The following is a 24,543-nucleotide window of genomic DNA, read 5'->3' as shown; positions in this document are numbered from 1 at the left end:
AACACTGAATGTTTGTTAGGGATCTTGTGGTGGGAAATAGTTCATAAGCATTGCCACTTTCACCCGACTAGAGAAAAGCAGAACTTGACATTGTACAATCAAGCTTGTTACTTGGTGGAGATAACTGTTGCGATTTTAACCACAGTTATTGACATATTAAATCAGCCATTTACTCTATCTCTACTATGCATGTGGAGGTCTGGAAGTGTATAAGGAAACCAGACAAGCCAATATGTTAGCCTTAAATAAACATTATCCTATTATACTTTGTTTGCATGTGAGCAGAAACTAAAAAGAAGGGTCAGAAGTGTACAGGAGACTGTGGGAAGGTATGCAGCTGTGAGATATCTGTATGCCATAAGTTACAAAGTAAGGCCTGTTGTTGGGGCTGACAATGGGAGTTAAACGCTGTTTGCACATTGCCCAGAAGATGGACCTTGAGTTTAAGATTAAAATAATTGAACTCCATGATGAAGGGGTTGCAAATATTGGGGTTCTTTGTTTGTTCAGTGTTATACAAGAGACTGCTTAGTGTCATATCTCCCTGATGCTGCTGAGTGTTTTTTTTACTGAAGGGGTGTGACTTGTGGAAATAATGTCAGTAAATGTCAATTAGGGGTCATTCCATGTGAAATCAACAGAGGCCTCCCGACTGACCATTTTGGATTTGCTTCATACTTTATGTAAACAATGTCATTGTACCCAACAACTAGTGTGCAAAAGTTTCAGCTTGTATCTTCTTTCATTTCTCTGGAGGATGAAAGGCTTTAAAAAGGGGTTGTGGTGTGCAAAAAATGAGTGTTGCTGAAAAATCACGAAGTTCTATAAGTCATTACTTTGGAACTATTCATGCTAGATGCTTGAAATTTTTAGATATTGTTCTACGCTATTAGATGTCTTTAACTTGTGAAATAGTTGGCCCACAGTTGCATATTTGCCAAGTTATGTCTTGCTGAAAAATTGTATTAAAAAATTCTCTTGTGCTTTGGAGCACAATATTTTCACATTGAACCACATTAGATCTTTTAAATTTGATATATAATACTCATAGTACTTTCTTAGCAACTAGGTGCATGTCTGAAAGAAATAAAAATTTCTGATTTATGAGGCATTAAAAATGGAAAAAATGATTACGCATCTATATTTCAAGCGCATATTGCCCATGTATGACAAAGTCTACCATAAAAACAATCATACCACTGAAAAGAGCATGTTCTAATTAGTAAATGCACAAAATATGAAGTTGGTACCTTGAACCAAACTATATTAATTAAGGTATCAAACATGGTCTTGTCATGGTCATTATCTGCACACAAGGAGAACCCAACAGGGGAAACATCATTGGTTAAACACGAGGGACAGGTGAACACAAAGCAGTCAATGACCAGGCTAATAAACAGAATAAGGTGAGGGGAGGAGACAGAGACGAAGGAACAGAAGCACATGGCTACGTAAACAAAACATCACATGGCAGCCAATGAAAAAAACAATCACCCAAAACCATGAAGACCATGTTTGATATAACATGAGTATTATATATCAAAATTTAAAAGATCTAATGTGGTTCAGTGTGAAGATGTAGTGCTCCAAAGCATGAAAGAATTTTTTTGACACAATTTTCAGCAAGCCATAACTTGGCAAATATGCAACTGTGGGCCAACTATTTCACAAGTTAAAGACATCTAATAGCGTAGAACAATCCCTGAAAATTTCAAGCATCTAGCATGAATAGTTCAAAAATAATGACTTATGGAACTTCGTGATTTTTCAGCAACACTCATTTTTTGCGCACCACGACCCCTTTTTAAAGCCTCCATATCTGAAAAATGAACAAGCCGAACAGATACAAGCCGAAAATTGTGCACACTAGTTGTTGGGTACAATGACATTATTTACATAAAGTATGAAGCAAATCCAAAATGGTCAGTGGAGAAAATTTTCCAAAATCTGTTGATTTGACCTGGAATTACCCTTAGGCCAAAGCAAGTAATAAGTCATATTTTAATATAACAGATGTGTGGCCTTGGCGATACTGGTGTGCAGCCAAGGCAGGACTGTTAATTTTTATTTATTTTTATATTTTAGATATGTGCGGCCTTGAAGATAATGGTGTACAGGGGAGGCAGAATATGGAGTGGGCACGATGCCAGAGTGGGAGATAACGGTGTACAAGGAGATGGGGTGTGAAACTGAAGAAGAAGTTTGTGTTTGACTTCCGCGACAGGAGGGGTTAGGAGAAAAGTATAAAAGAGAGTGCATTTAGAAGGTGCTTCGGATTTGCTCTGCGTGGACCAGCCTGGTTTCAAACCCTGATTACAATGTTATTCTCCACATGCACTTTCCAGAAGGCTTTATTAAAAGTGACTAACGGGTGAGTATAAGCTATTTGGTCCCTGAAAACTTGAAGATTGACCATAGATTGAGTACTAGAGCAAGCTAGCTAACTAACTAGCTAAACTAATGTATCTGGGGAATTGGAATCAATCATATACAAATTCTTAACGACAAATTCTCTGAGAATTAATTAACTTTTTGACTTACCTGACGCAAAATTGCTGCACACATAGACGTAAATAGTATCGGGATCCCATAAGGTCCCTGTGGCTAGGGAGCCCTCCTGTCTACTAGTAGCTTTAAGCCAACTATGACGTCTTTTTGGCTCCGTTTTGTGTCTTGGAATCCTGTAAAAGCTTAAATCAGGGTTAGTTTTATTTGCCTTGCAACGCACCATGAAACAGCTTTTTGGTATGGTTGCGATTTTAGTTTTAAAACAATAAAGAGAACTGTACAATGCAAATCAATGGAAATTGCAGCGTTGTTTTCCCCCATGGTGTGGGCGTGGCCTAAATGCACTCTGTCTCTACACTGATGTTGGCCTCCTTCTAATCCTGCTTGACCACAATGAGGTATTCGATACTGTTGACTGTACCATCTTATTGTACAGATCAGAGTATGGCAGAGGTTTTCAACCTTTTTGGGGCTAAGGCACATCAAAGGTCAAACCAGAACGTCAAGGCACACCAACTTAAAGTTGGTTATCCATGAAGAATGTCACACACATTATGATAGGCTATAATGTCATTAGCGAGATTTGACCCATATTGCACTACAGCAGACCGTCAAATAATTATCAGATAGTTAAATCAGACAGGCAATCGTATACTTTATTAAAAATGCATTTAAAGTGCATCGGAGCAAGAACTTGTCCGACATAGTGCGGAATATAAAACGTCAGTGTTTTCACAGAGTATAAGTGCGTGTGCGCACACACACACACATGCGCTCACACAGCTCCAGCAGCTCAAAGAGACCTTCTGCCACATGGACCAGGCTCAAACAAAATGAAATATGTGCAACTAAACATAAGACATTACTCCTCTGATAGCACAATACACGTTTTATAAAGTCTTTTCACAGGGTTTTTAACATTAACCATTAAAATACTATAACTAAAATAGGGCAGGTCACCAAGGAACTTAATAAACAACAGCCAAAAAATTATGACCTCCATCCAAACCAAGAGATGACCTCGACCAAACAAAGCAGTTCCATCAATTAGGCCTATGCCTGTCTGCGGAGTAACAGTCTTCGTTCCCCCAGGGGTTTATCTCCAAAGGCCAAACTGTGAGCGACAGTGAATAGAAAGGGATGAGGTTAGCGTAAGAACTTAAATAGCTATACTAAATAGGCCTGTAATTATACCCATGAAATACAATCATCATTGTAAAAAAAAGAAAAAGTATTTGGCAAAAATATTATTAGACATATTATTGTAAATTGTTAGTCTCAGAAATATGTTGACTTACTGGATTTAATGGGACACCTGTGTCTGGCGACGTGCACAGATTCTTTTATTCCTTGGTGATATTGAAGAGAGGGCCACTCGCAGGTCCTGCTCTAAGGCGAGCCCTCCTGTTGTTTTTCACGTAGGCAAGCGCGGAGAACGCGACTTCGCACAGGTAGGTGGTGGGAAACTGTAAAAGTTGTGCAGTAGTGTGCCCGGAGATGATGGGGTACTCAGCTGCTGCAGATAGCCAGAATTCATCAAGGGGTACCTCTCCATTTGGAGCTCTGTGCACTCCTCCTCCTCTCTCAGTGTGATTTTCTTTGTGGAAGACAGCGGATTGAATGGGTCTCGTATCCACTCCTTCACGGGTTTTCAGGTGTATAGCCATAACCGTGCATACTCACCCTTCCTGTAGTGCTTCTGAAGCCAAAGGAAACATTTCCGTGCAGGCTTCATACAAAGCCTCTTACCAAAGGTCCAGCTTTGCCATGAACCCACGAATCTTGTCAGTGGTGGTGAGAATGTTTTCATTTCTGCCCTGCATCTTCGTGTTTAACTCATTGAGATGGGTGAATATGTCGGCAAGATAAGCAAGGTTGGATAGATTGGATAGATTTTCCTTGTGTGGCACATCGCGTTGCCTCGAAAATTCCAAATACGAACTCGAAATAGTTCTTCTCGTAGCTCATAAAGATGGGAGAGGACTTTCCCCCATGACAGCCAACGCACTTTGGTGTGTAGGAGAAGACTTTGGTGGTCAGCTCCCATTTCAGTGCAGAGAATGGAGAAGAGGCGAGACTTCAAAGGCCATGATTTAATATTGTTGACCATCTTCACGGCCTGGTCTAACACCTCTGACAACTCAGAAGGCAAGGTTTTGGCAACTAGAGCTTCACGGTGGAGAATGAATGCAGTGGTTGATTTTAACATTTGGATGTTGTGCTTTCAGTTTGGATACAAATCCTCTTACTCTCCCCATCATTGCAGCAGTGCTGTCTGTGCACACGCTGGAACACATATCCCAAGAAAGATTTTTCTCTCTCAAGTAGTTATCTGCCACCCTAAAAGTCTCCTCTCCTGTAGTATGGATTTTTTAGTTCCTTACAAAAAAGAAGGGTCTCCTGAATATGATCACGATCACCTTATCTTACATTTGCCAGCAGTTGAGCGGCTCCAGTGATGTCACTGGACTCGTCTATTTGCAAAGAGAACGTATCACTGGCTTTTAACTTTTCCGCCAGAATTTTGTCAGTGTCATCAGACATTCCGTCTATTCTTCTTTCTTTTCTACTGTCAGAAGAAGGGACTTTTGATATCGTTTTTGCAGCATTTTCACCAAGCATCACATGTACGATTTTCTGACATGCAGACAAGATCAATAAGCTCTGCCACTAAGTAACTAGCCTCCTGCGCTGTATCAGATCTTCACACAGTTCATCATACGATCTTGCTGCTCCTGATTTTGGTCTCTTGACCATTTGAAGAAGGACAAATCTTTGTCACTCACATGGGGATGCTTCATGTCTAAGTGCCTATAGGTCTGTAATTTATACATGATAAGAAAAATTGTCACAAGCTGTTATGTCACAAAAAGTGCATAGAAAGGACCTCGTTCAACCAAACCCCTCAGGATTACAAACATGCATAAAACACACCAAACCTTTTGGAAAATTGTTTTTTATTAACAAATGACAATACAATACAAACAATACTGTCGAATAACAGAATCCTTAAAAAATAATGCCTTTAATTAAACCGACACATGTTGCAGTGCAATGCCGTCCATCTTGGCCGAGAAGGGAGAAATGTCTGACTGAGTCCTTCCTGAGTCACGCTCATCATACCCCCCCCAGCTGAAGCTTCAAATATTCGTTGTTGATTACTACTAAAGCTCCAGAGCCCAAAAAATGGTTTTCCAGACAGCCCTAATTGCCAGTCCAGGTAAAGCCAAGGGCGAGGTAACTCTCATTATACCGTCTGTTTACGGTTTTTTTTTTTTAAATGTCAGTAAACTATCTACCTGTTCTTTTGTGGGTCGGGGTAGCTGTGAAAGAAATATCTCCATTCTGTCAACTCAAAATGTAAAAGTAGGCGACTATGCTTATGTGTCGTATCCTAGCAACCGTGTTGATAGGTAGTGAACTAATGTGGCAACCTTGCGTCGCAAGACAGAGATCTCAGCTTCTCATTAAATCTCCTGTGCTCCGTACATCTCACGGATCTAGGAGAAGCTGTTTTATTTTACTACATGATGCATTCCTATCATGAATACTGGTCGGAGGTGATAAATTACTGCAGGAGTCTTGGCCATGGTGCCTCATTGCTATTTAGCCCCTAACGCTCTCTAAACAACAATTTAAGCTTAAACATTAACAATCCCATGAGCCTTTGTGCTCGCAACGTGGAACTATAATTGTAAAAGTTGTAAATAAGTGACTACCTACAAATGTTTTTAATTAAGAAGCAGTGTCATTGGTGTATTTAAAATACTATTTCATGAGCCTGTATAAAAATGCATTGGGTTCCTCAAAATTCCATGGCACACTTCACTTTGCCTCATGGCACACCGGTTGAGAACCACTGGAGTATGGCATTTCAGGCCAAGGCCTAGTCTGGTTGAGATCATATTTTAGACAAGACCAAGTTTGTAAAGATTCAAGAAAACACCGCCTCAATATCCAAGCCCATATCAGGGGTGCCACAGAGCACAGTGCTGATTCCCCTGCTGTGTGTGTGTGTATGTTTATATAAAAAAAACCTAATCTGTTGTCAGTTTCATAAAAGTTAGCAGGTATGGCATTACAGCACTCAACACCATGGTATATCCACTTTGCGTCATGCCTGACAACACCCCCTAGCTGTCCCAATATTCAAGATATCAAGGGATTTGATAATGACTCGTTATCACTGCATTCTATGTAAATCAAAGAACTCTTGTAAAATGCAAGATGCCCAAATGTCTGTCACCTGTTTGTGTGTATGTATATGTAATATATATGTAGATAAAACTGCCTATTCAAATAATGTTATGATTGATATATTTTATGAAAAAAGTAGCAGCAGCAATTAGTGTAAATGTAATATATTAAAGCTGCTAAATTTTAAGTAAATGAATAGTTTGAAACAGAGCATGATGTATTTGTTCTTTTATTGCGGTAAATGTAATAAAGTAATTGGTAATGCTGAGAACAGTACATTTAGTATATACTGTATTTAGCATGTTGGTGCAACAATTTTGGAACTAGAACAAGCCAGCTTTCTAGAAATGGGGATAAGGTGCTTTTATGTTTTTGGTATGGTATGAACGTCTAAGGGGAAACTGTACCCCTTACTAGCTGGAAAATTGGAACATTGTTGTCTGGTGAATTTTGAATTCCCATTCTGCTGCAACCTATAATTAATCAAGTAACATTTTGCAAGGCAGTGACAGTTGTTTTTATCTTTGTCATTCTTTAGTACCAGCAAGCTGACTACGCTGGTGACAAAGCTTCATGAGTACTTGGCCCTTTCATTTGAAGAGGACAGTAGATTGCCTGCCATTCCTGAAAGCTCTTGTGGTAAGTACATGGTAACCACAACATTGTAAGCATTTGCTGTTGTGATAAATATTCTGCAACATCAAAACTCAGACCAAGTCAGTGACAGAGAATATTGTTAACTTTTCTTGGAGGGTTGTGATCAGGTGGGAAATTATGGGTATGTTTTTGTTTGTTTGTTTTGTAATCTGGGAAAAGTATGGAAAATGAAGGTTATTTGCTGTTTAACACTTAATAAAATATGCTCCTGTCTGAATAATGAAAATTGGAACAAATGCTTGCTGTTACAAATATGCAATGTTAGATAACTCTAACTCTGTTCCCTTTCATAGAAGCTATAGTGGCTGGTTATAAGTCATTTGATATTTTTCCCATTGTCTGAATAACTGAACATTGATCATGGCTAGATTTTCATGACTGAATGCAAATGTTGCATTGTAGTGTTACTATAATGTCACATTCATTTCATTCATCAATTCATTAATAAATTCGTACAACCACAGTTACATATATTTAAAAATAATAGTGTATCTTGTGTGTAGCTATCATGTAAGATAAAACTTAGCCAGTAGACGGTGGAAGCTCATTATGCGTATGCCTTAGTCAGTCCTGCAAGTTTTGCACCCAGTAGCTTGAAATGCCTTACTTTTCTTTACTTGAGTTAATTGATCAGTTTCATCAGCTTGGTAATTGAGGTGGTGTTTAATTTTTCTGATAGAAAATTTTTAAGCTCATGTTTCATTCTGACGGACATCCAAATCGATACCATTGCTTTCTGATGTCCTGTTGGTATTCAAGTATTGAAGCCTATACATTTTTCTTATTACTAGGCTACTTCTCAATTTTGGATGATGACGTACAGGGTGAGCTATCACATGTCTGAGATGAACATCTTCTTAAGGACACAGCTCTTCAGTTAGCTGGTCTCAGACAGTAGCATGGGCTTGTAATTAAATGTGAAGGCCAATTTGATATGTTAAAAATATGATGGTAATTGTTTCAACTAATTTGAAATTTACAAGTTTGCTAAGCTGTCTCACTGTCTTCTGGACAGTTGCTGACAGTGCACAAAATGCTTTGTGGAAATGCCCAGTAATTCCACCGTAGTGTCCCACTGCAGTGTCCATCTAAAAGGGGAAGTGTTATGCAAAGAGGAGGAAGACAGGCACAGAGACTTACTCTGGTCTGGATCTTGCTTGCTGAGAAAATGGATGCATGTTTCCTTTCCATCCACAGGTATACCGGGCCAGAATGTTGAATCACACACTGCAGATCAAATCATAAAAGAGGTACTTATGATTCTGTCTTAATAGTTTTAGGTGGTCCCTACTAGACTTTTTATATCCACTGTATCCAAAGCATTGCCAAAATTAACCAATAAAGCCTGCAGTAAACCAGACTATGGAGAATTTAATCTTTGCTTCCCGTAGGTGCAATGTTATTGTATGAAATTGATGCTGAATCACATCTGCTTTTCTGGTCACTGATTGATCATTTATGTTCCTTGTAGTCAGGCATCTCAGTTGAAGCTGTGAAGCCCACTTCTTCTCGCTCAAAGAGGTGGGTTTGGTGCACCAAGACACCACCATTTCAGTATAACTGTGACGTAAATGTTTACTGTCACTACAGAGTATTTTGTAGTAATAGGGATGTAATGTATTATGGTATGTATTTGTATTGCTATAATCAGTTGAACAATTCATCTTTCAAACACGTGATCTCAGGAAGCCCTCCATTGTGACCAAGCATACTGGATTAGACGAATCGGGTGTTTCATGTGCAAGTGGGGACGAAGATGTCGTTTCCATCAATGGTTCAGACAGTGATCTTGACATGAAAAGACTGCCGAAAGGTAAGAGGTTTTGGTCTCGATCACCACTGTGTACATCCCTGTGGCTCATTAAGGGGTTAGATTATTTGCTTCCATCAGCAGATGTGCCTCCTATCTCATGCTGACAGGCACAGTGGTGGTGAGACCAGAGCCTGTAGGAAATGAAGCCAAAGATGACTTCAGAGGGCCAGAGTTCCGCTGCAGAGGAGCCACCAAATTTAGAAATGACTTTCCACGGAAGCGAGGAGGTAATTGATGACATAAGGGAGTTTACTCTCAAGTCTTCCTCAAAGAGGGCTGGATTTTAAGTCTCAAAGTGAATTAGCCTTTTTCACCTTGGAAAGTTCTGATTAGGTCATGTGCTGCGTATTAAAAAACAGAATTTCTGTCAAGCAGTACTGTGACACATAGCAGTATGTGACATGTTACATCATGACTTCTACTGTTGGATTGTGACACTTGATTTAGTGTTGTCTCTGTGCTTTGCCTTATATGGACTTTTGTAAGTCGTTCTTGCTAAGAACGTCTACTAAGCCTGAATGTAATGTGATTTTAAATACATTTATTGAGGACATTTCCTCTTTTTGAATGAAACCAAAGTCTTTCCACTCAGATGATCAGAATTTAGAAAACAGATGAGCTGTATGAAGCTGTGCAGAATGAATAGGAATCAAACCCTGAAAATGATTGATTGTTTCTGTTACACAGTGTAACTGTGTTTAAAAACACAATCCGTGCAAAACGTTTGTTTATTACATTATGTAAGATTCGGAGTATGGAGTTCAGTGATGGTGTATTGTGACATAATACCACAGTGCCGTTCAGTTGTGGTAAATCCATTAGGAACAAAGCAAGTGGTCCAAGAACAAGCCTAAGTGCGAAAGGCTCCTGTTCATAAGCAATGCTTTGCGGTATGGCAAATGTTTGCCAGCGTCCTGGGTGGATGAGACTGGGAAAGATGTGAAGACCAGCATCACCCTAGCCTGGAAGGCACTGAACTCACTGAGCACAGTCTGGGCCAGTAGCATTACAGAGCATCTGAAGCTAAGATTCTTCACTGCCAGAGTTGAGTGAGTCCTCCTGTATGGGTGCGGGGCATGGACTTTACCAAATTCCTTGAAAAGCCTCTACATGGTATAAATCTCAGAATGCTGAGAGTAGAGACTGAGATCCACTGGTCATGTGACCCAACAGCATCTCTGCGGATCATGTCGTGAGATCAAGGCAAAAACAGAAGTATGGAGGCTGAGATTTGCTAGGCAGCCAGAGCAAGCTGTCTGGACAGTTTGTTGAAGGCCACCAAAGACCTATGTTACTACAGCCTGTCAGGTCACTGGTCTCAGTAGTGGCACCATTATCACGCAATGCAATTTGCCAACATAAGCTGTTTGCAATATGCATTTTGAAGCAATTAAGAGGTGGCTAAACATTTTAGCAAAGTTGTGCCCCTAGTGTTCTTTGCTGCTGGGTGTTGGGGAGTGTACTTTAATAACAATAATGTTTGCTTCAATTATGTCTATACATTCTTGCCTGGTTTTGGGGGATATGTTAGAATATGTTGTGGATAAATGTCATTATAGATTTTTGGAGGAGGAGTGATTCTTCTATAATATTCATTGTTTGTTGTAGGTGAGCACTTAAAGATTGTCAGCTGCACTGCCTGTGGACAGCAAGTCAACCATTTTCAGAAAGACTCATTCTACCAGCATCCTGTACTAAAAGTGATAATTTGTAAGGTGAGCCTGTTTATATGGTAATCATTTTGTCTAGTAGTCAAATAGATATTTTATTGGAGGGATATATCAAATTTAAACATTAAATTGAATTGGTGTGTGTGTGTACATGGCATACTTGAATCTTAATGCCATTATGGCATTGCATATGTATTAAATACTGTATTTGCAAATACTGTATTTAATTCCCCAAAGCACAATTGTCAAATAAAATCCAACAAAAAGAAATCAACACTGGTGTTCTGTTTTTCACAAGGTAGGTGGAAGCTTCTGGATCTGTTTAGAAGCATCTGAATATATTGACTTTCCTTCAAGTATAAAAGCAATAACAAATAGAAGTTAATTTTCCTCTGCTAAGCTTAGCCAACGGTGGACATTGTGATGGTAATAGTGGTCCAGAACATTCACCCAAATCTAAAATGAAACTGAAACACAGTTCACTTCTATTTAAAGAGGGGTTGGTCTTTAAATGTGTGTGTTTGTGCGTGCGTGCGAGCATAAGAGCGTAAGCCACTAAAAATTTTCCTGCTACAGTATATGCTATACTTTGCTGTACTACTATCAACAGAATGGACAGCTCTGTATTTTACTGGTGTATATGATCACATCCAAGTGAGGCAACACAAGGCATTTTAACAAAATCAGCTAGTAGCTATGATGTGTGCAGAAATTAGAAATAACTTATCACAGTTGCAGTATTTCCCTTTGTACCATAAAAAGAGTATTGAAGCAATAAGGGACAAGAGCTGGCAACAGTATTTTAGTGCATTGAGTTATGAAGCATAAAATGCATTCTAGAAACGAGACTGAATCAAAACGTAATATGAAGACAGAATTGTGGTAAATTTGCTGTGTCTTGGTCACATGAGTCTACCATACTAGTTGTAGTTTCATACATTTCATTTACCACTTAGGACATTGACTTTGTTTCTGTGTCAAAAGACTGCTAAAATGAGGTCCATGTGCCATTTTTAATTTATTTAAGGTTAATCATGTTATATGTTTGAAGACAGAATTGTGGAAAGTAACTACCTAATGATCTTTAAGCATTTATTATTTGATTTTGACAGGCAGAAAGCGCATAACCAGCTATATATAAACCAATTGAAGCTAACTGCTGTTCGAACTGCTATTAGCACCACTGATGACAGTAATCATTCACGTGAAAATTAAAAAATGAAAAAAGTCATGCAGATCATTTGGAATTAATTCCTCTCTGCTACAGTATGTTACCAATATAGCACAAAACAAAAACAAAACGAAAACAAACAAAAACTAATGCATTGTGAATTACTGCTAATAGCTCTAGTGTACTGGAACCTCTAGATTGATACATAAAAGGTGATATGAAAGATGTATTTTCATTTATTTTGTTGCTAAATGTCATGTCCTAGATCTTATTGTTTGGCCTCTGCAAATATGCATGTTTATTGACCAGTTGTGTTTTTTTTTTTCAGGCATGTTTCAAATATTATATGAGTGATGACATCAGCAAGGATGTGGATGGCATGGATGAACAGTGCAGGTAGGATGGTTTTCATTAAACCTTTATGATGACAACCAGAATAAACACATTCAGTTTAACATATTGTACAATTTCACCCCTTGCAGACTGCATATATCTACCAGTAGGTAAGACATATGTCCTAGATGTAAAATAAATGCTGGAGACCGATTACATTTGTCACAGAATTGTCCCCAATTACAACGTTTTTGGAAGAACATTATAAGTGTGACATCTGAAATATTAGAAACAGATATCCCAGATGACGCTAGAATATGGGTCCTTGTGGACATTACATCATTAAACTTTGCAGGGATAATAAGTACTTTTACTTCTGACTGCTATGGCTGGGAAAAAGTGTTACCCTAAAATCTTAATGAAATGGAAATCTGAACATGTGTCTCCCTCACAGGAGATACTGCTGCCAACTGCCTACTCTGCAAAACTTAGCTTGGATTAGCTTCAAACCCTTAAATGTATTATTCATCTATTATTTTCCTGTTGGATGTATGAACCTGTGACATATCTTTTGTTGTGCGTAGGTATGCAAAGGTGAATGTACCACGTATATCTAGTAGTACTGTCACGTGAGAATGTTGTTTCCTTGTATTGGCATGATATAAATTGATAAAAGGATCATTTTTAACCATTGTCAATATACCGAAATCTTGGGATCTGCTTGTGCATTATACCATTAGGAGAGAGCTTTAAATAGGACATATGTGGAAATTGCTCAGAAGTGGTATGCTAATTTGCCCACCAAAAATATTAATCTGCTAAAGGGGTGATCCCCTAAAACTTTCTCACTTAATTTTGTTATTGGTCAAGTTACATCGGAGCAACACAAGTGGATAATATTAAGATTTGGTTTTACTAATGTTTTAATATTTTCTAATTAACTAATGTTTTTACTGATATTTTGTCCAGTAGCTACTGTTACATCACCTTATTACAATTACATTTTTTTTTTCTTTCAGATGGTGTGCTGAGGGGGGAAACTTAATTTGCTGCGACTTCTGTAGTAATGCCTTCTGCAAAAAATGCATCTTGCGCAACCTGGGCCGGAAAGAGCTGTCCGGCATCATGGACGAGGAGAGCAAGTGGTACTGCTATGTTTGCAGCCCGGAGCCCCTCTTAGACCTGGTGGTCGCCTGTGACAGCGTGCTCCAGAACCTCGAGCACCAGAGGAGGACCAAAGGGGAGAGTGAGAAGCCAGGCCAAGATGACAGTGCAATCAAACACTTGCAAAAGGACAAAACCACTTCCAATGAGAAAGCCCACACCTCGGACAGTCTTGATTGTGGAACTGTAGTTTTTACCTACAAAGCTTTAAAGGTTCCCCGAGAGCTGGCTAAAAAGGCGAAAAAGCTTGTGGAAACTACAGCTGCCCTGAATAACACTTTTGTCAAATTCATACAGCAGGGTTCAGAGGACCAGGGCACACGTGCAGTGAGGCTCCGGCACTTGAAAGCCTTCGGGTCAGTGTTAGCGGATCTGAGAACAGCTCACGCTGCTCTGGAGGAGGCTTTGGAGCAGGAATTCAAAGACATTGTGCAGCTGAATGGAGAGGATGAGTGTGACTCCAGCGAGCTGTCTCCTCAGGACCCAGGTGCGGAAGTCACGGTAAATGATACTGCAGGTAACCGTGTTGAAAACCAAAGTTGTGTGGATAATGTCATGGAAAATGCTGCTGATGGCAGAAATGTTGTGGAAGAATGTACTGCCCCGGATGATGCTGAGATGGAGGAAAACCCTGCTCTGTCACATAATGTCCAAGAGCTCACTTGTGGAATCACAGACTTTCAACTCTCTGTCCCAGAGGAGATTTTAGAGATAGAGGATAGCGTCACAGACTCTGCAGGAGTTACAGAAACAGCAGGGTGCCATCCAGCTGGAGCCAGGAAATCCTCTAGACAACCTGTCTCTAACAGCAAATCCGTTGATGTGAGGAAGAGTCCCATCAAAGTGACCAAAAAACTGGTGGTGAAGCTGACACCCATGCCACTAGATGAGTCTCTAGGGTACTGTCTCCAAAGGAAAGGAGGAGGAGAAGAAAGTAAAGATGGAGAGGAGGAGAGGGAAGAGGACGCAGCAGTGGTATTTGTTGGAGATTCTGAGGAGTCTCTTCTGCTAGAGGAGGACCAAGAAAATAGACGTTCACCCAGGGTGAAAACCACACCACTGCGAAGGCAGGCTGACGGTAAGAGCAAGCTGGCCTGCCTACACAACAGTGACACTGACCATGATGATACAGACCTTGATACAGAAGCTAAGACCAGAACATCCCAGAATGTGGAGAATCTGGAGCTTAAGGGTGAGAAATGTGCTAGGAGATCCATGGCTTCCTCTAGCAGGGTGGAAGACTCTGACTCAGACGAAGTCCCTACCATCCTCCTCCAGACAGCTCCAGGTTCAGGGGAGTCTGAGAGTACGGGTGAGGAATTGTGCCAAAATGTCAAAAAGAAATGCCTTTTTTGGCTGAAGAAAAATGCTTCTCAGTCGCGGAAGAAAATGGGCATCAAACGGAGGATGACGGACAGACCCTCAGACAGTGATGATAAGGTCTTGGTCAGGAAAGCTGCCAAGAAGAGGCGGAATGGTTCATACTCCTCCAGTGATGATTCAGACCTGGAGAAAGACAAGAACCTGAGCAAGCTTAGAAAAAGTGGGCCTCATGCATCCAAGAAACTGAAGTGTGATGAGGATCAGCAGGAATGGGAGGGGAAAAAAGGGAAAAAGAAGGGGACAGTTGCGAAGAGAAAGTCAATAGCTAAGCCAAGAAGCAGGTTACATAACGACGGTTCATTTAGTGAGGAGGACAGCCAGTATGTTGACTCTGGAGGTGACAGTGATGATCAGAAGATAAAACCCATTACAGAGGACATGGCTGTTCTGGAGGCAAGTGCCTTCCAGCAATCATCAGGTGAGGTACTCACTCATGTCTCATATGCTACTGGTGCAACAAAAATGTGTAGTGAATATTTTTAATCAAATTTGAAACTCGATATAAAACAAAAAATTAAAAGTAAAGTGAAAAAAATTAATAATTGTAATGCTGACGGGAATGTTGGAGTAGTACAAGAGTATGACGGCACATAGCAGGAAAATATGTTGCCAGCAAACAGAGCAGTATGAGTAGCCTTAATAATACAGTGCAATTTGTTTTTAAAAATTACATGCTTTCAGGATGATTTCATTCTTATAAACTGGTGATTCTTCAGTTGAATATCAAATGAATAGATTGACATTTATACTTTAAACAGTGTTTTTCACTTATTTAATTGTGCAACATACTTAGCTAAATTGTAGAAACATGGAACAAAATATTAACTGACTCATTATTTAAATGTCTGTGTGCAAATGACTGGTGGTGTGGTGAAGTTCAAATTCAAACAAAAAATTGGACCTTGACTCAGTACTTACCACAGAATATTGCAAATGTCTGGCTGTTGTACCTGGACCTAATTGTTGAAATGGCAGAGCTGCAACAGTTTCTCCATTCCTCCAGTCTCACATGCAACAATTTTGCCATTTTCTTATGCAATGGATTTCTTTTATGAAACGCTATGATTTTTTGGAATCACCAATTGCTCATGCGGCTCACCTCGCTGCAGCAACCTCTGCAGTAATGCAGGTTGCCAAATGCAATGCTGCATTACCCTCACACATAACCATCGGCTGTTTCTTAAAACTGCAAGTCCTGCAGTGCACTGCAGTGAAGGGGGCACTAATTGAAGGATAGGTGCTATTCCACTGACGTCGTCCAGTCAGCTCACAGATGCCTGACTGCTACCTGAGAGGGAAGAATGTGGATGGGCGAACTCTGCCGACATATCCGTCTCTGCCTCAGTGGAGCAAAGCCGATTTGTTTCGTTGCTGTGGGTTCCCTGCCATTGTCAGATGATGACATAGCTGAGATCAAACATGAAAACCACATGAGAATAAAGCCGCACTCGCACAAGATAGTTGTTGAATGTAATGAAGAGTAATTTTGTAACTGTCACACCAAAGGGCAGTGTTTTCAGTTAGCGCGCCTCTGTCAGCTCCCTTTCTGTGTTCTCTGGCTCATCAGAGGAAGTGTGCAGAGCTGGAGCTCCATGCATTACCATATAACACAAGGGACAACGAAGAATAATTTTCTTGGAAATACCATATCACTGACTGCATGTCCCTTTTCCAAAGCTTTCTTGAAAGAGGCGTCGGTGTTATGGTAAGAGTGGAACATTAAAGGCATTGTAGCAATACCCTCTTATAGAACAACTAGGATGCTTATTATACAGCTACCAATGCTGAATAACAGTAAATCAATTTTATTTTCCACTTTATTCATTATTTATTGATCAATCACCTCCTCTTTTATGAACCTACTAGAAAGTATAAGAACTGTGACATACAACAAAATTTATTGTATTTACAATTCTTCTGAACCTCCCTCCAGGGATTTCTGTTGATGTTACTCTTTCGTATTTTGCATAACCGTATACCTAGATGAAGGAACAAACATGGGCTTGTCTATTCTATTGTACAGCGGAGGAATCTGAGGTAAAGTCCGGCTCCACTCCAGCTGATGATGACGACGACGATGACCCAGAGAATAGGTATGGTTCCAAGAAAGTGGCTGTAGAGATTATAACTCGCCCTAAGCACTGGAGCAAGGCGAAACAACGGAGCTCCAAGTGCAGCGCCAGAAATGGGACCGCCTGCATTGTGAAGACCCGGTCCCAACAGACACGCAGCTGCAGTAAACAAGCAGCCACCAAGTACACGCAACTCGTGCTGCAGAGGCTGGGCACAAGATAGACCTTCTGTGACGTTACACACTACGCCTAGGTTATGTTAGAAAATATATTGAAATGATACTACTCATGTTTTATTTTGGCTGTTCTTTGTGCTCACTGTTAGCTAATTTGCACAAAAATTCAGGCCAAAGGCACAGCACTGTGTGTGTGTGTGTGTGTGTGTGTGTGTGTGTGTGTGTGTGTGTGTGTGTGTGTGTGTGTGTGTGTGTGTGTGTGTGTGTGTGTGTGTGTGTTGTCTGAGGGAGATTTTTTTTCCAGTGGAACATCTGAAAATATGTATGGCTATGGATTAGGAATGAAAATGACATTCTTTAGTCAACAAAACACATTAAGTTAACTCATTGCAAATATTAAGGATTGTCTGGTAGAACAGTAGAAGTTGCAATTACTACTTCAGACATAACTTTATTCAAATTTAACTTGCACAAGCTTTTTTGTAAATATAAAAGTTTGACAGCGTGACACTGAAAATAATTCTAGTGTTTTGGGCTTACAAAAGGGGAGATAAAAGAGCAAAGAGATTGGCTTGTTCTCTCAGAAGCACTGTTATTTTTCTCTCTTGGCAGTCTAAGATCCATGTTGACCTGGACCACACCATGACTAACTAACTACAGAAATAACAAAAGAATAGTACTGTTAGCTCAAGGTAATTTTTACTGTCTCTGAGCATGCAGAGCTTTGCTCTCCTTTGCACTGCCAAATGCATGCTCCCTGTTCAAGTAATACTGACCCCACTCTCCTGCTAGCTAACAGCAGTAAGGTTCTGTTCTGGCAACATCATTTGAAAACATACTACCTTACTCCCCCTCCTATTAATGTATGTAAAAACATTAAAAAAGTGCTGACCTCAAGAGGAACCATACTATATTGCTTTTGAGACTGGATCAGACTGTAGCTTGTGAAGTTTAGCGTGAAAGTCTTTTTTCCCCCTTTAAAATGTGAATTTATTAAGCCATTGGGGTTATCTCTTAGACAGTCATTAACTGTTACCTGAATACAGTGCACCTTGCACATAAGAAATAATTATATAAGAATCAACTGCATATAGTTAAAAAAAAAAAACAAAAAAAAACATTGGGACAGAATCATTCAAACTGTTCAAAATCTCTGTAAGAATCAGTTTAGGCTCCTAGCATGTAATGTGGTACTCAGTAGAGTGCAACAATACATAATTAATGAAAAATGCTCGTGGAACTTGAGTACAGTGAATCTTATTTCATTCCAATTACCAATGCACCTAGCACAGGAGATGTTTTGGGGCAGAAAGTTGTGCAGCTCAGGAACTTGCCCGCATTCCATTTGAAATGGCAGAAATAATTAAAAATAGGTTTCTACAGATGAAAAACACTGCCCTCCTGAGTCTCTTGGTCTTGAGACCGATGAAAGAATTCTTGCTGAGAGATTGGGCATTTCATAGTCGACACTGCATAATACTAGGAAGAGCTAGGAGGTGCCATAAAACGAGTGAACCAGCAAGGCACCAGAGTGCCAGTTATCATGGAAATGCACAATAATTATTAACCCAAGTCAAGTGTTTTTTGAATATTTCATTTTAGTCAAGGATATTGACTGTTACAGCATTGTAGTTTGCATAGCACCAGGAATTATTGACAATGACATTGAGAATAGAATTGTTATTTGTATTTTATTGATTGATAAAGGATTGTATAAAATACTGAACTTTGTTTCTGTCTTTGCTTAAACAACATTTTCAGGACCTTTTTCAGTTAAGACAAAAATGCTGCTTAAAACATAAACGTCCATTTTTCCATCTCATTTGGTGCTCCGCTTTTAAGAATCTCACAAGATTCTTACAAGAATCAAATCACTCTGAACAGATGCAGTTCTTACAAGCGGAGTGCACTGTATATTCCTAAACATTCCTAATACATAGTTTTGTGTGACTTGTTGGAACAAGATTTCTTTGAATGCAAAATGGCAGAACAAAAAGTGTTTCATGTTTGTGACAAACTTACTTTGTTATAAAAAGGGGAAATATGTTCTGTAAATGAGTTCATCAGCGAAGTAAAGGTTTCTGTACCCTATGACCATTATACCTGAGCTTCGGCAGTGTCTTGAATGAATTATTACATGAATGCTTGGCATTTGCACTGCTATTACAGACTGCAATTCGTGGGGAAATTGAGTATTTTAAACCAGTGGCACATCCCCAATGTCATTCTTTCCTAAAGAAAGCTTCTTCTAGTATTGCACAAAATTTAAGTGCGCTGTGAACCTCAGTGGTTGGAGCTGTCGCCTTTTTTTTTTTTTTTTTTGAGATATTTAAATATGTTAATGCATTTTTTTCTGTCACTTTTCTGTGAGGACAGCCTGTTTTACTCTTTAGCCTCAGCGAAAGCAAGTGACATGAATATGCTTTGTTGCTTTGCTGGTGCTTTGGCCATGCATGATGACGACATGCTTTCTAGTGCGGGCAGCCATCGTGCAGTCGGTGTGTCTTCTTGGAGTGCTCCTCGGTTGCAAGCCATGGCTCTCCTTCAGTACACTGCCATTATTCTTTCATTCTCTCCCATTGTATCTAAAGGCAGAGACTGAAAGGAACCCATCAGTTTTCCATTAGTCATTGCAGCACATTTTCATGTTGGTGAAAGATGCCCAAGATGTCTTACTGTGTCCAGAGAACATGATATGATGGGGAGTGTTGTGATGATGAAAGATGTGCTCTGTGGAGGTAGGGCACAGGTCAGACTCCTCCAGTAGAAAGTGGGGAATGGCTGAGTGATAGACTAAACTTGCTTTAGTGTAAAATGGTGGATCATAAGCTTCGTTTCAGTCACCTATACATACCTTAACAGGCAGAGGCAAGTTGCTGTATTGTCAACATATGTGGAAGGGTAGACAGCATGCTAGTGATTGGAGTTAACCAGGCCTGTCTTCAGTTTGCAAGAGGTGTTAAAGTGCACATTAGTATTCTTTTGGCTTCAAAAATTTGAAACCAGTTCCAAGTGCAGGTTTTTATTGAATTTCACCGATTCTATGTGTTTTCTCAATTTAATCTTCACACAGTCAGCCAAACTGAAAAGAACATTTATCCTGTAATTTATGTGTAATATTGTTGTCATTTTTAAGGCATGTTTCCATTTTTTGTGACCTGCTTGCAAGGCCTTAGGTATTGCCTTACCAAATACAGTAGTGGATGCAGGTGACAATTATAAATACCTCATTATTTCTCCAAACACATTTACTTCAATCCATATGCACAATACTTTGGAATTGAGAGTCTTCTTTTACAGTGCTGGTATAGGTCAGTGGTCAGTCCTTTAACAGACAGTCTTTAGTGTAAATATTCAACATAGCGGGCTCCCGACAGTGACCGGGAGCTCACAGGCAGCGCACATTGGCTTTGTTCCGCTGGGGATAGGGGTGGATACGTCGGCAGGGGCTTTGGTCCCATTAGCAACAGCGACCCCTGCTGGTCGATCGGGCGCCTGTGGTCCTTAGCTTAAGCTTAGCTTAACTTGTGGACCGCAGTGCGAAAAGAAGCAGTGGCTGACATCACGTGTCTCGGAGGAGGGCACGTGCTTGTCCGCGCTCTTCCAGATTGACGGTAGGGGTTGTGCATTGGGACTGAACATCGATGACAAATTGGGCATTCCAAAAATTCGGGGAATTGGCCATTCCAAATTGGGGAGAAATGGAAAAATGAAGAAAAAAAAATTCAACTTAGCAAATCACACTGATCGCCTCTATCTTATCATTCTCAACTTACTTTTAATGTCAGTAAAAAAGGATGGCAGCAGAAGGTTCCTGGATTTTCCATACCAAAGATCCTTAGCGTTCATGTTAAGGCTATAGTATTATAGTATATTATAGTATAGTATACATCAGAGCTTTTCTGAAACCAGAATTTTGCAGATAACTATTGAAGCCGAGTAGATGGATTTGGGCTCAGTGAGATATCAATGCCGAAACACTATCCTCTCACTCAACAAGGCCTCTTACTCTTGCACGCACTCTCTCTCTCTTAAGTAAATGCCACTTTAAAATGTTGAAAAGTGCTGCTAGTTGTTAGTACTATCATGATTTGTGTTCCGTTATCTCTCAAACCTTGTCCTTGCAGATACATTGGTTATATTAAGATATATTTAATGATTAATTAGTAAGGGAATAGGGTGTCAGTTAGGGTGTCATGGTTCGGTTCAATACACAATATTGGGTTAATAATTTCAATGCTGTACCTAATTGTTATTCGTGTATGTATGAATCATTTGTCCTTAGTGAGAGGACTTACTGTCATGGCTATTCTGTCATCCTCCCTGTTTATTGACTGTTGACTGTCACTGTTGTTTGAAACTGTCAGTCATGATGATGCAGACTGAATTTACACATGCAAACTCTTAACTTGGATTTTGTCAGTTGTTCCAATAGTTCTCTTAGCTCAACTTCATTTTGTGCACATACATTTGTTACAGAAGTGGACATGACTCTGTCTGTCTCTTCTCAGGGGCTGACTGCCACCTTTATAGTAGAACTTGAGGGGTGGTGTTCATTTATGTTTTAATACTACTTTATTCTCAGCATTATAATTTATGTCATGTTTTATCTCTTTGAAATGGTTTTGAACATAATGTCACAATTTCACTAACTTAGGCTCCTCCTAGACCTTTATAAATCCCTCATTTTTTAGTAATGGTGTATTCTACATTAATCACTTCTGATGATTTTTGTTTCTGTCTCATTTCAACTTTCAGATTCAGTGAACAAGTTTCTTTTCCCAATCTCTTCTTTTCCCAGTTAAAATCTTAGGCCAGGCCACTTGCCGCAGCTGCGTGTCTGCCTTATGTGAAGGTGCTACTCGCCACCTGTACCTCTCACTGAAGCTTCATTCAAGCTCAATCATTTGCCAGTCATGTTCTGCATGGGCACATTATAATTCAGTAATTGAGTTCAGTTGCCATTTGAACATTTACTGTATATTTGAATGCCAAATTCATGTAATTAAGAAAAGTATCATCAAACAGTTTAGATTAGAACAGGTCCATAGTTTCTACAGAAATTGCCATGTCCACATTTGTAAAATGACTTTTGATGTTATTACAAATTAAATTGTTGCTTTGAAAGAAATTCTTTTTACATTGTATTCAGCATTGAAGTAATTTTGACCAGATGAGCCTTGCTGGTAGTGAAGCATGCATTCTGGCGATATGAGCTTAACTGTTTCTTCATATCTACAAGAACTGAACTGTGAAAAGGAAAAAGTAATTGTAAATAAATGAATACCCTAATAATACGGTGTCACATTTGTCTCACTTCTTTCTTACAGTCACACGTAACAGTTACACTGTGATATGAGACTTGATGTATAACAGTATAGGAACTAAACTCAAATGGAATGCTATTGCAAAGACTGTGCCTGCCAAGATTTTCCTGAAAATGTTCCCTTGATTTTGAGTGGCTTGGATTCTGTAGTTTGGACTCTCTACTTCACATAAAATGATATGCTTCCACCTTGTCTTTAAAAATCTGACTTCTTAAGTAGCGTATGTTTCAGGTAATAAGAAACTTTTAGCTATATGAACAGAATCTGAATTTTGCCCACATTCTGATAAGTAAATCAATGTCATTGATACCAGTTCTAGAGCTGTTTTGTTTTACTTGTCTGCACAAAAGGAGTCATTTTGTCTTTTCATCAAAGTATTGTTACTCTTCAGACACTGCCATGTAGATTCTGTATGTGACAGCTGTAAGCGCATCAATTGCCTCATGCACCAGTTTGTGATGACAAAGTCTTGAGCTTATGATGGGAAAATGCTGTGAGCAGGGCTTGCTTCCTACACATAAGCCTGAGCTCATGCTTTGTACCATATCCTGAAAATGAATTTCTACATGTGAAACAGAGGAGAGAACATCTAGACTTTGCTCAGACACACTCAAGAAAATGTCAGGTTCACATTTCCCTGCTTTGTCGGCCCACTCAGATACATATTGGTAGAGCTTATTTCCTACATTGACTTTACAACCAGCACATCTGAATGCATTTCTGGTCCCCTTTGGTATAAATGAGAGTTGTGTTTAAAATCAATATATAATAATAAGCAGTACAGACAACCACATATAAGCTTTAATTTAGACCTTGAGACAATGTTCTAACCAACTAACCAAAAGCTGTCATTTCACCTCTTGCTCATTGTGTCATGTCACAGACAAAGTAGATTGTTTACTGTTTGAAATATTAACTGGAAGTCAAAAAGGATGCAATTAGAGATTAAGAAGGTGTGTAAAGAAAAGTGTCTTTATTGTTTGGTCTGTTGTCGTAGCATTGTTGTTTCCTTACATACAGTACGTCCTGACTATGGTAAGGTATGCATAACACAGGTTGTAAGCTAGCAGCCGGTGGCAATGCGTGTAACTGGCAATCACAGATTAAATGAAACAACACTGCTTAGAGACCTTTTTTTTTTCCTTACTCCTGAAAGAATCACATAGAAAATTCACTTGGCCCATATTAAAGCTAGCTACCCTTTGGGGGGGGGGGGGGGGGGCTGCTCTACAGATGAGGAATCTAAGGAAGGGGAAAGGAAAAAAAATGGGGCATGGAAACAATGATGAAGAGGAAGGTAAGTGACCTTGAAAGCTGTAATGGTTTTGCCTTAGTTAAGAGTCTTTTGCATCAAACAAAACATTTATCCTAGCTTACATGTGCCTAAACTTTAAAGGGTATTTCCTACCATAGGTCCATATACTGCATGTTAAGTTAAATATTTAAAATTATATATATATTTTGGTCCTAATTTCTATTTTTGAATTTTATTTGGTCAAGAATTAGAAATGAACTGACAGTACTGTAGGTTGAAGGAACAGTTTTCCTATTTTTTTTTTTTTTTCACCTGGTGTCAGAGGAATACAACCTCTTGTTATAGGTTTTTCAGTTTGGTGTTTCACATTGCCCATACCAGCTCAAGGCAGATGGTCTTCTGCCAGGTTAGTTCTTTGCTTCCTTCACCAGTGCTGCTTTAGTCCTTGTCTTTCATTGTTCGTTTTTTTTTTTTCTGCTGCAGAGGAGAAGAGGCATCTGACATTCTGTCAGGCTCTGCTACACGCTGTCCTTGAATAGTTGAGAGCCCAGTGGCGAGAAACCAGCCATCATGGGCAAGAAGAAGGTTTTAAGCAGCAAACAAAGCAAGCAGGTTAGCATGAATAAATTTCCTCTGCAACATCCCCTGTCCTGCCACAGAGTAAGCAGTCGTTAAGCAAGCTTCACTCCATCTTTCTGCAGTGAGTAGTGATGATTCTGCAGATTCAAACTTGGAGCAAAATGGACTCAGTGTCAAGGAGCTCATGGAGTCTTTGGAGGAAGGTAACAAAAGCAGGACTACAATGTGACATGCCACC

The 24,543-nt window shown here is 39.6% G+C and overlaps 1 pseudogene; it reads left to right on the top strand.

The window, feature by feature from the left end:
• The window catches only part of LOC118774435, a 52,374-nt pseudogene that overhangs the window by 1,700 nt on the left and 26,131 nt on the right, over positions 1–24,543 (top strand).

Source organism: Megalops cyprinoides, chromosome 3 (genome assembly GCF_013368585.1).
Source record: "Megalops cyprinoides isolate fMegCyp1 chromosome 3, fMegCyp1.pri, whole genome shotgun sequence".
Lineage (NCBI taxonomy): Eukaryota > Metazoa > Chordata > Actinopteri > Elopiformes > Megalopidae > Megalops > Megalops cyprinoides.
The sequence above is the reverse complement of the archived record's forward strand: the minus strand, read 5'-3'. Positions and strand labels throughout refer to the sequence as shown.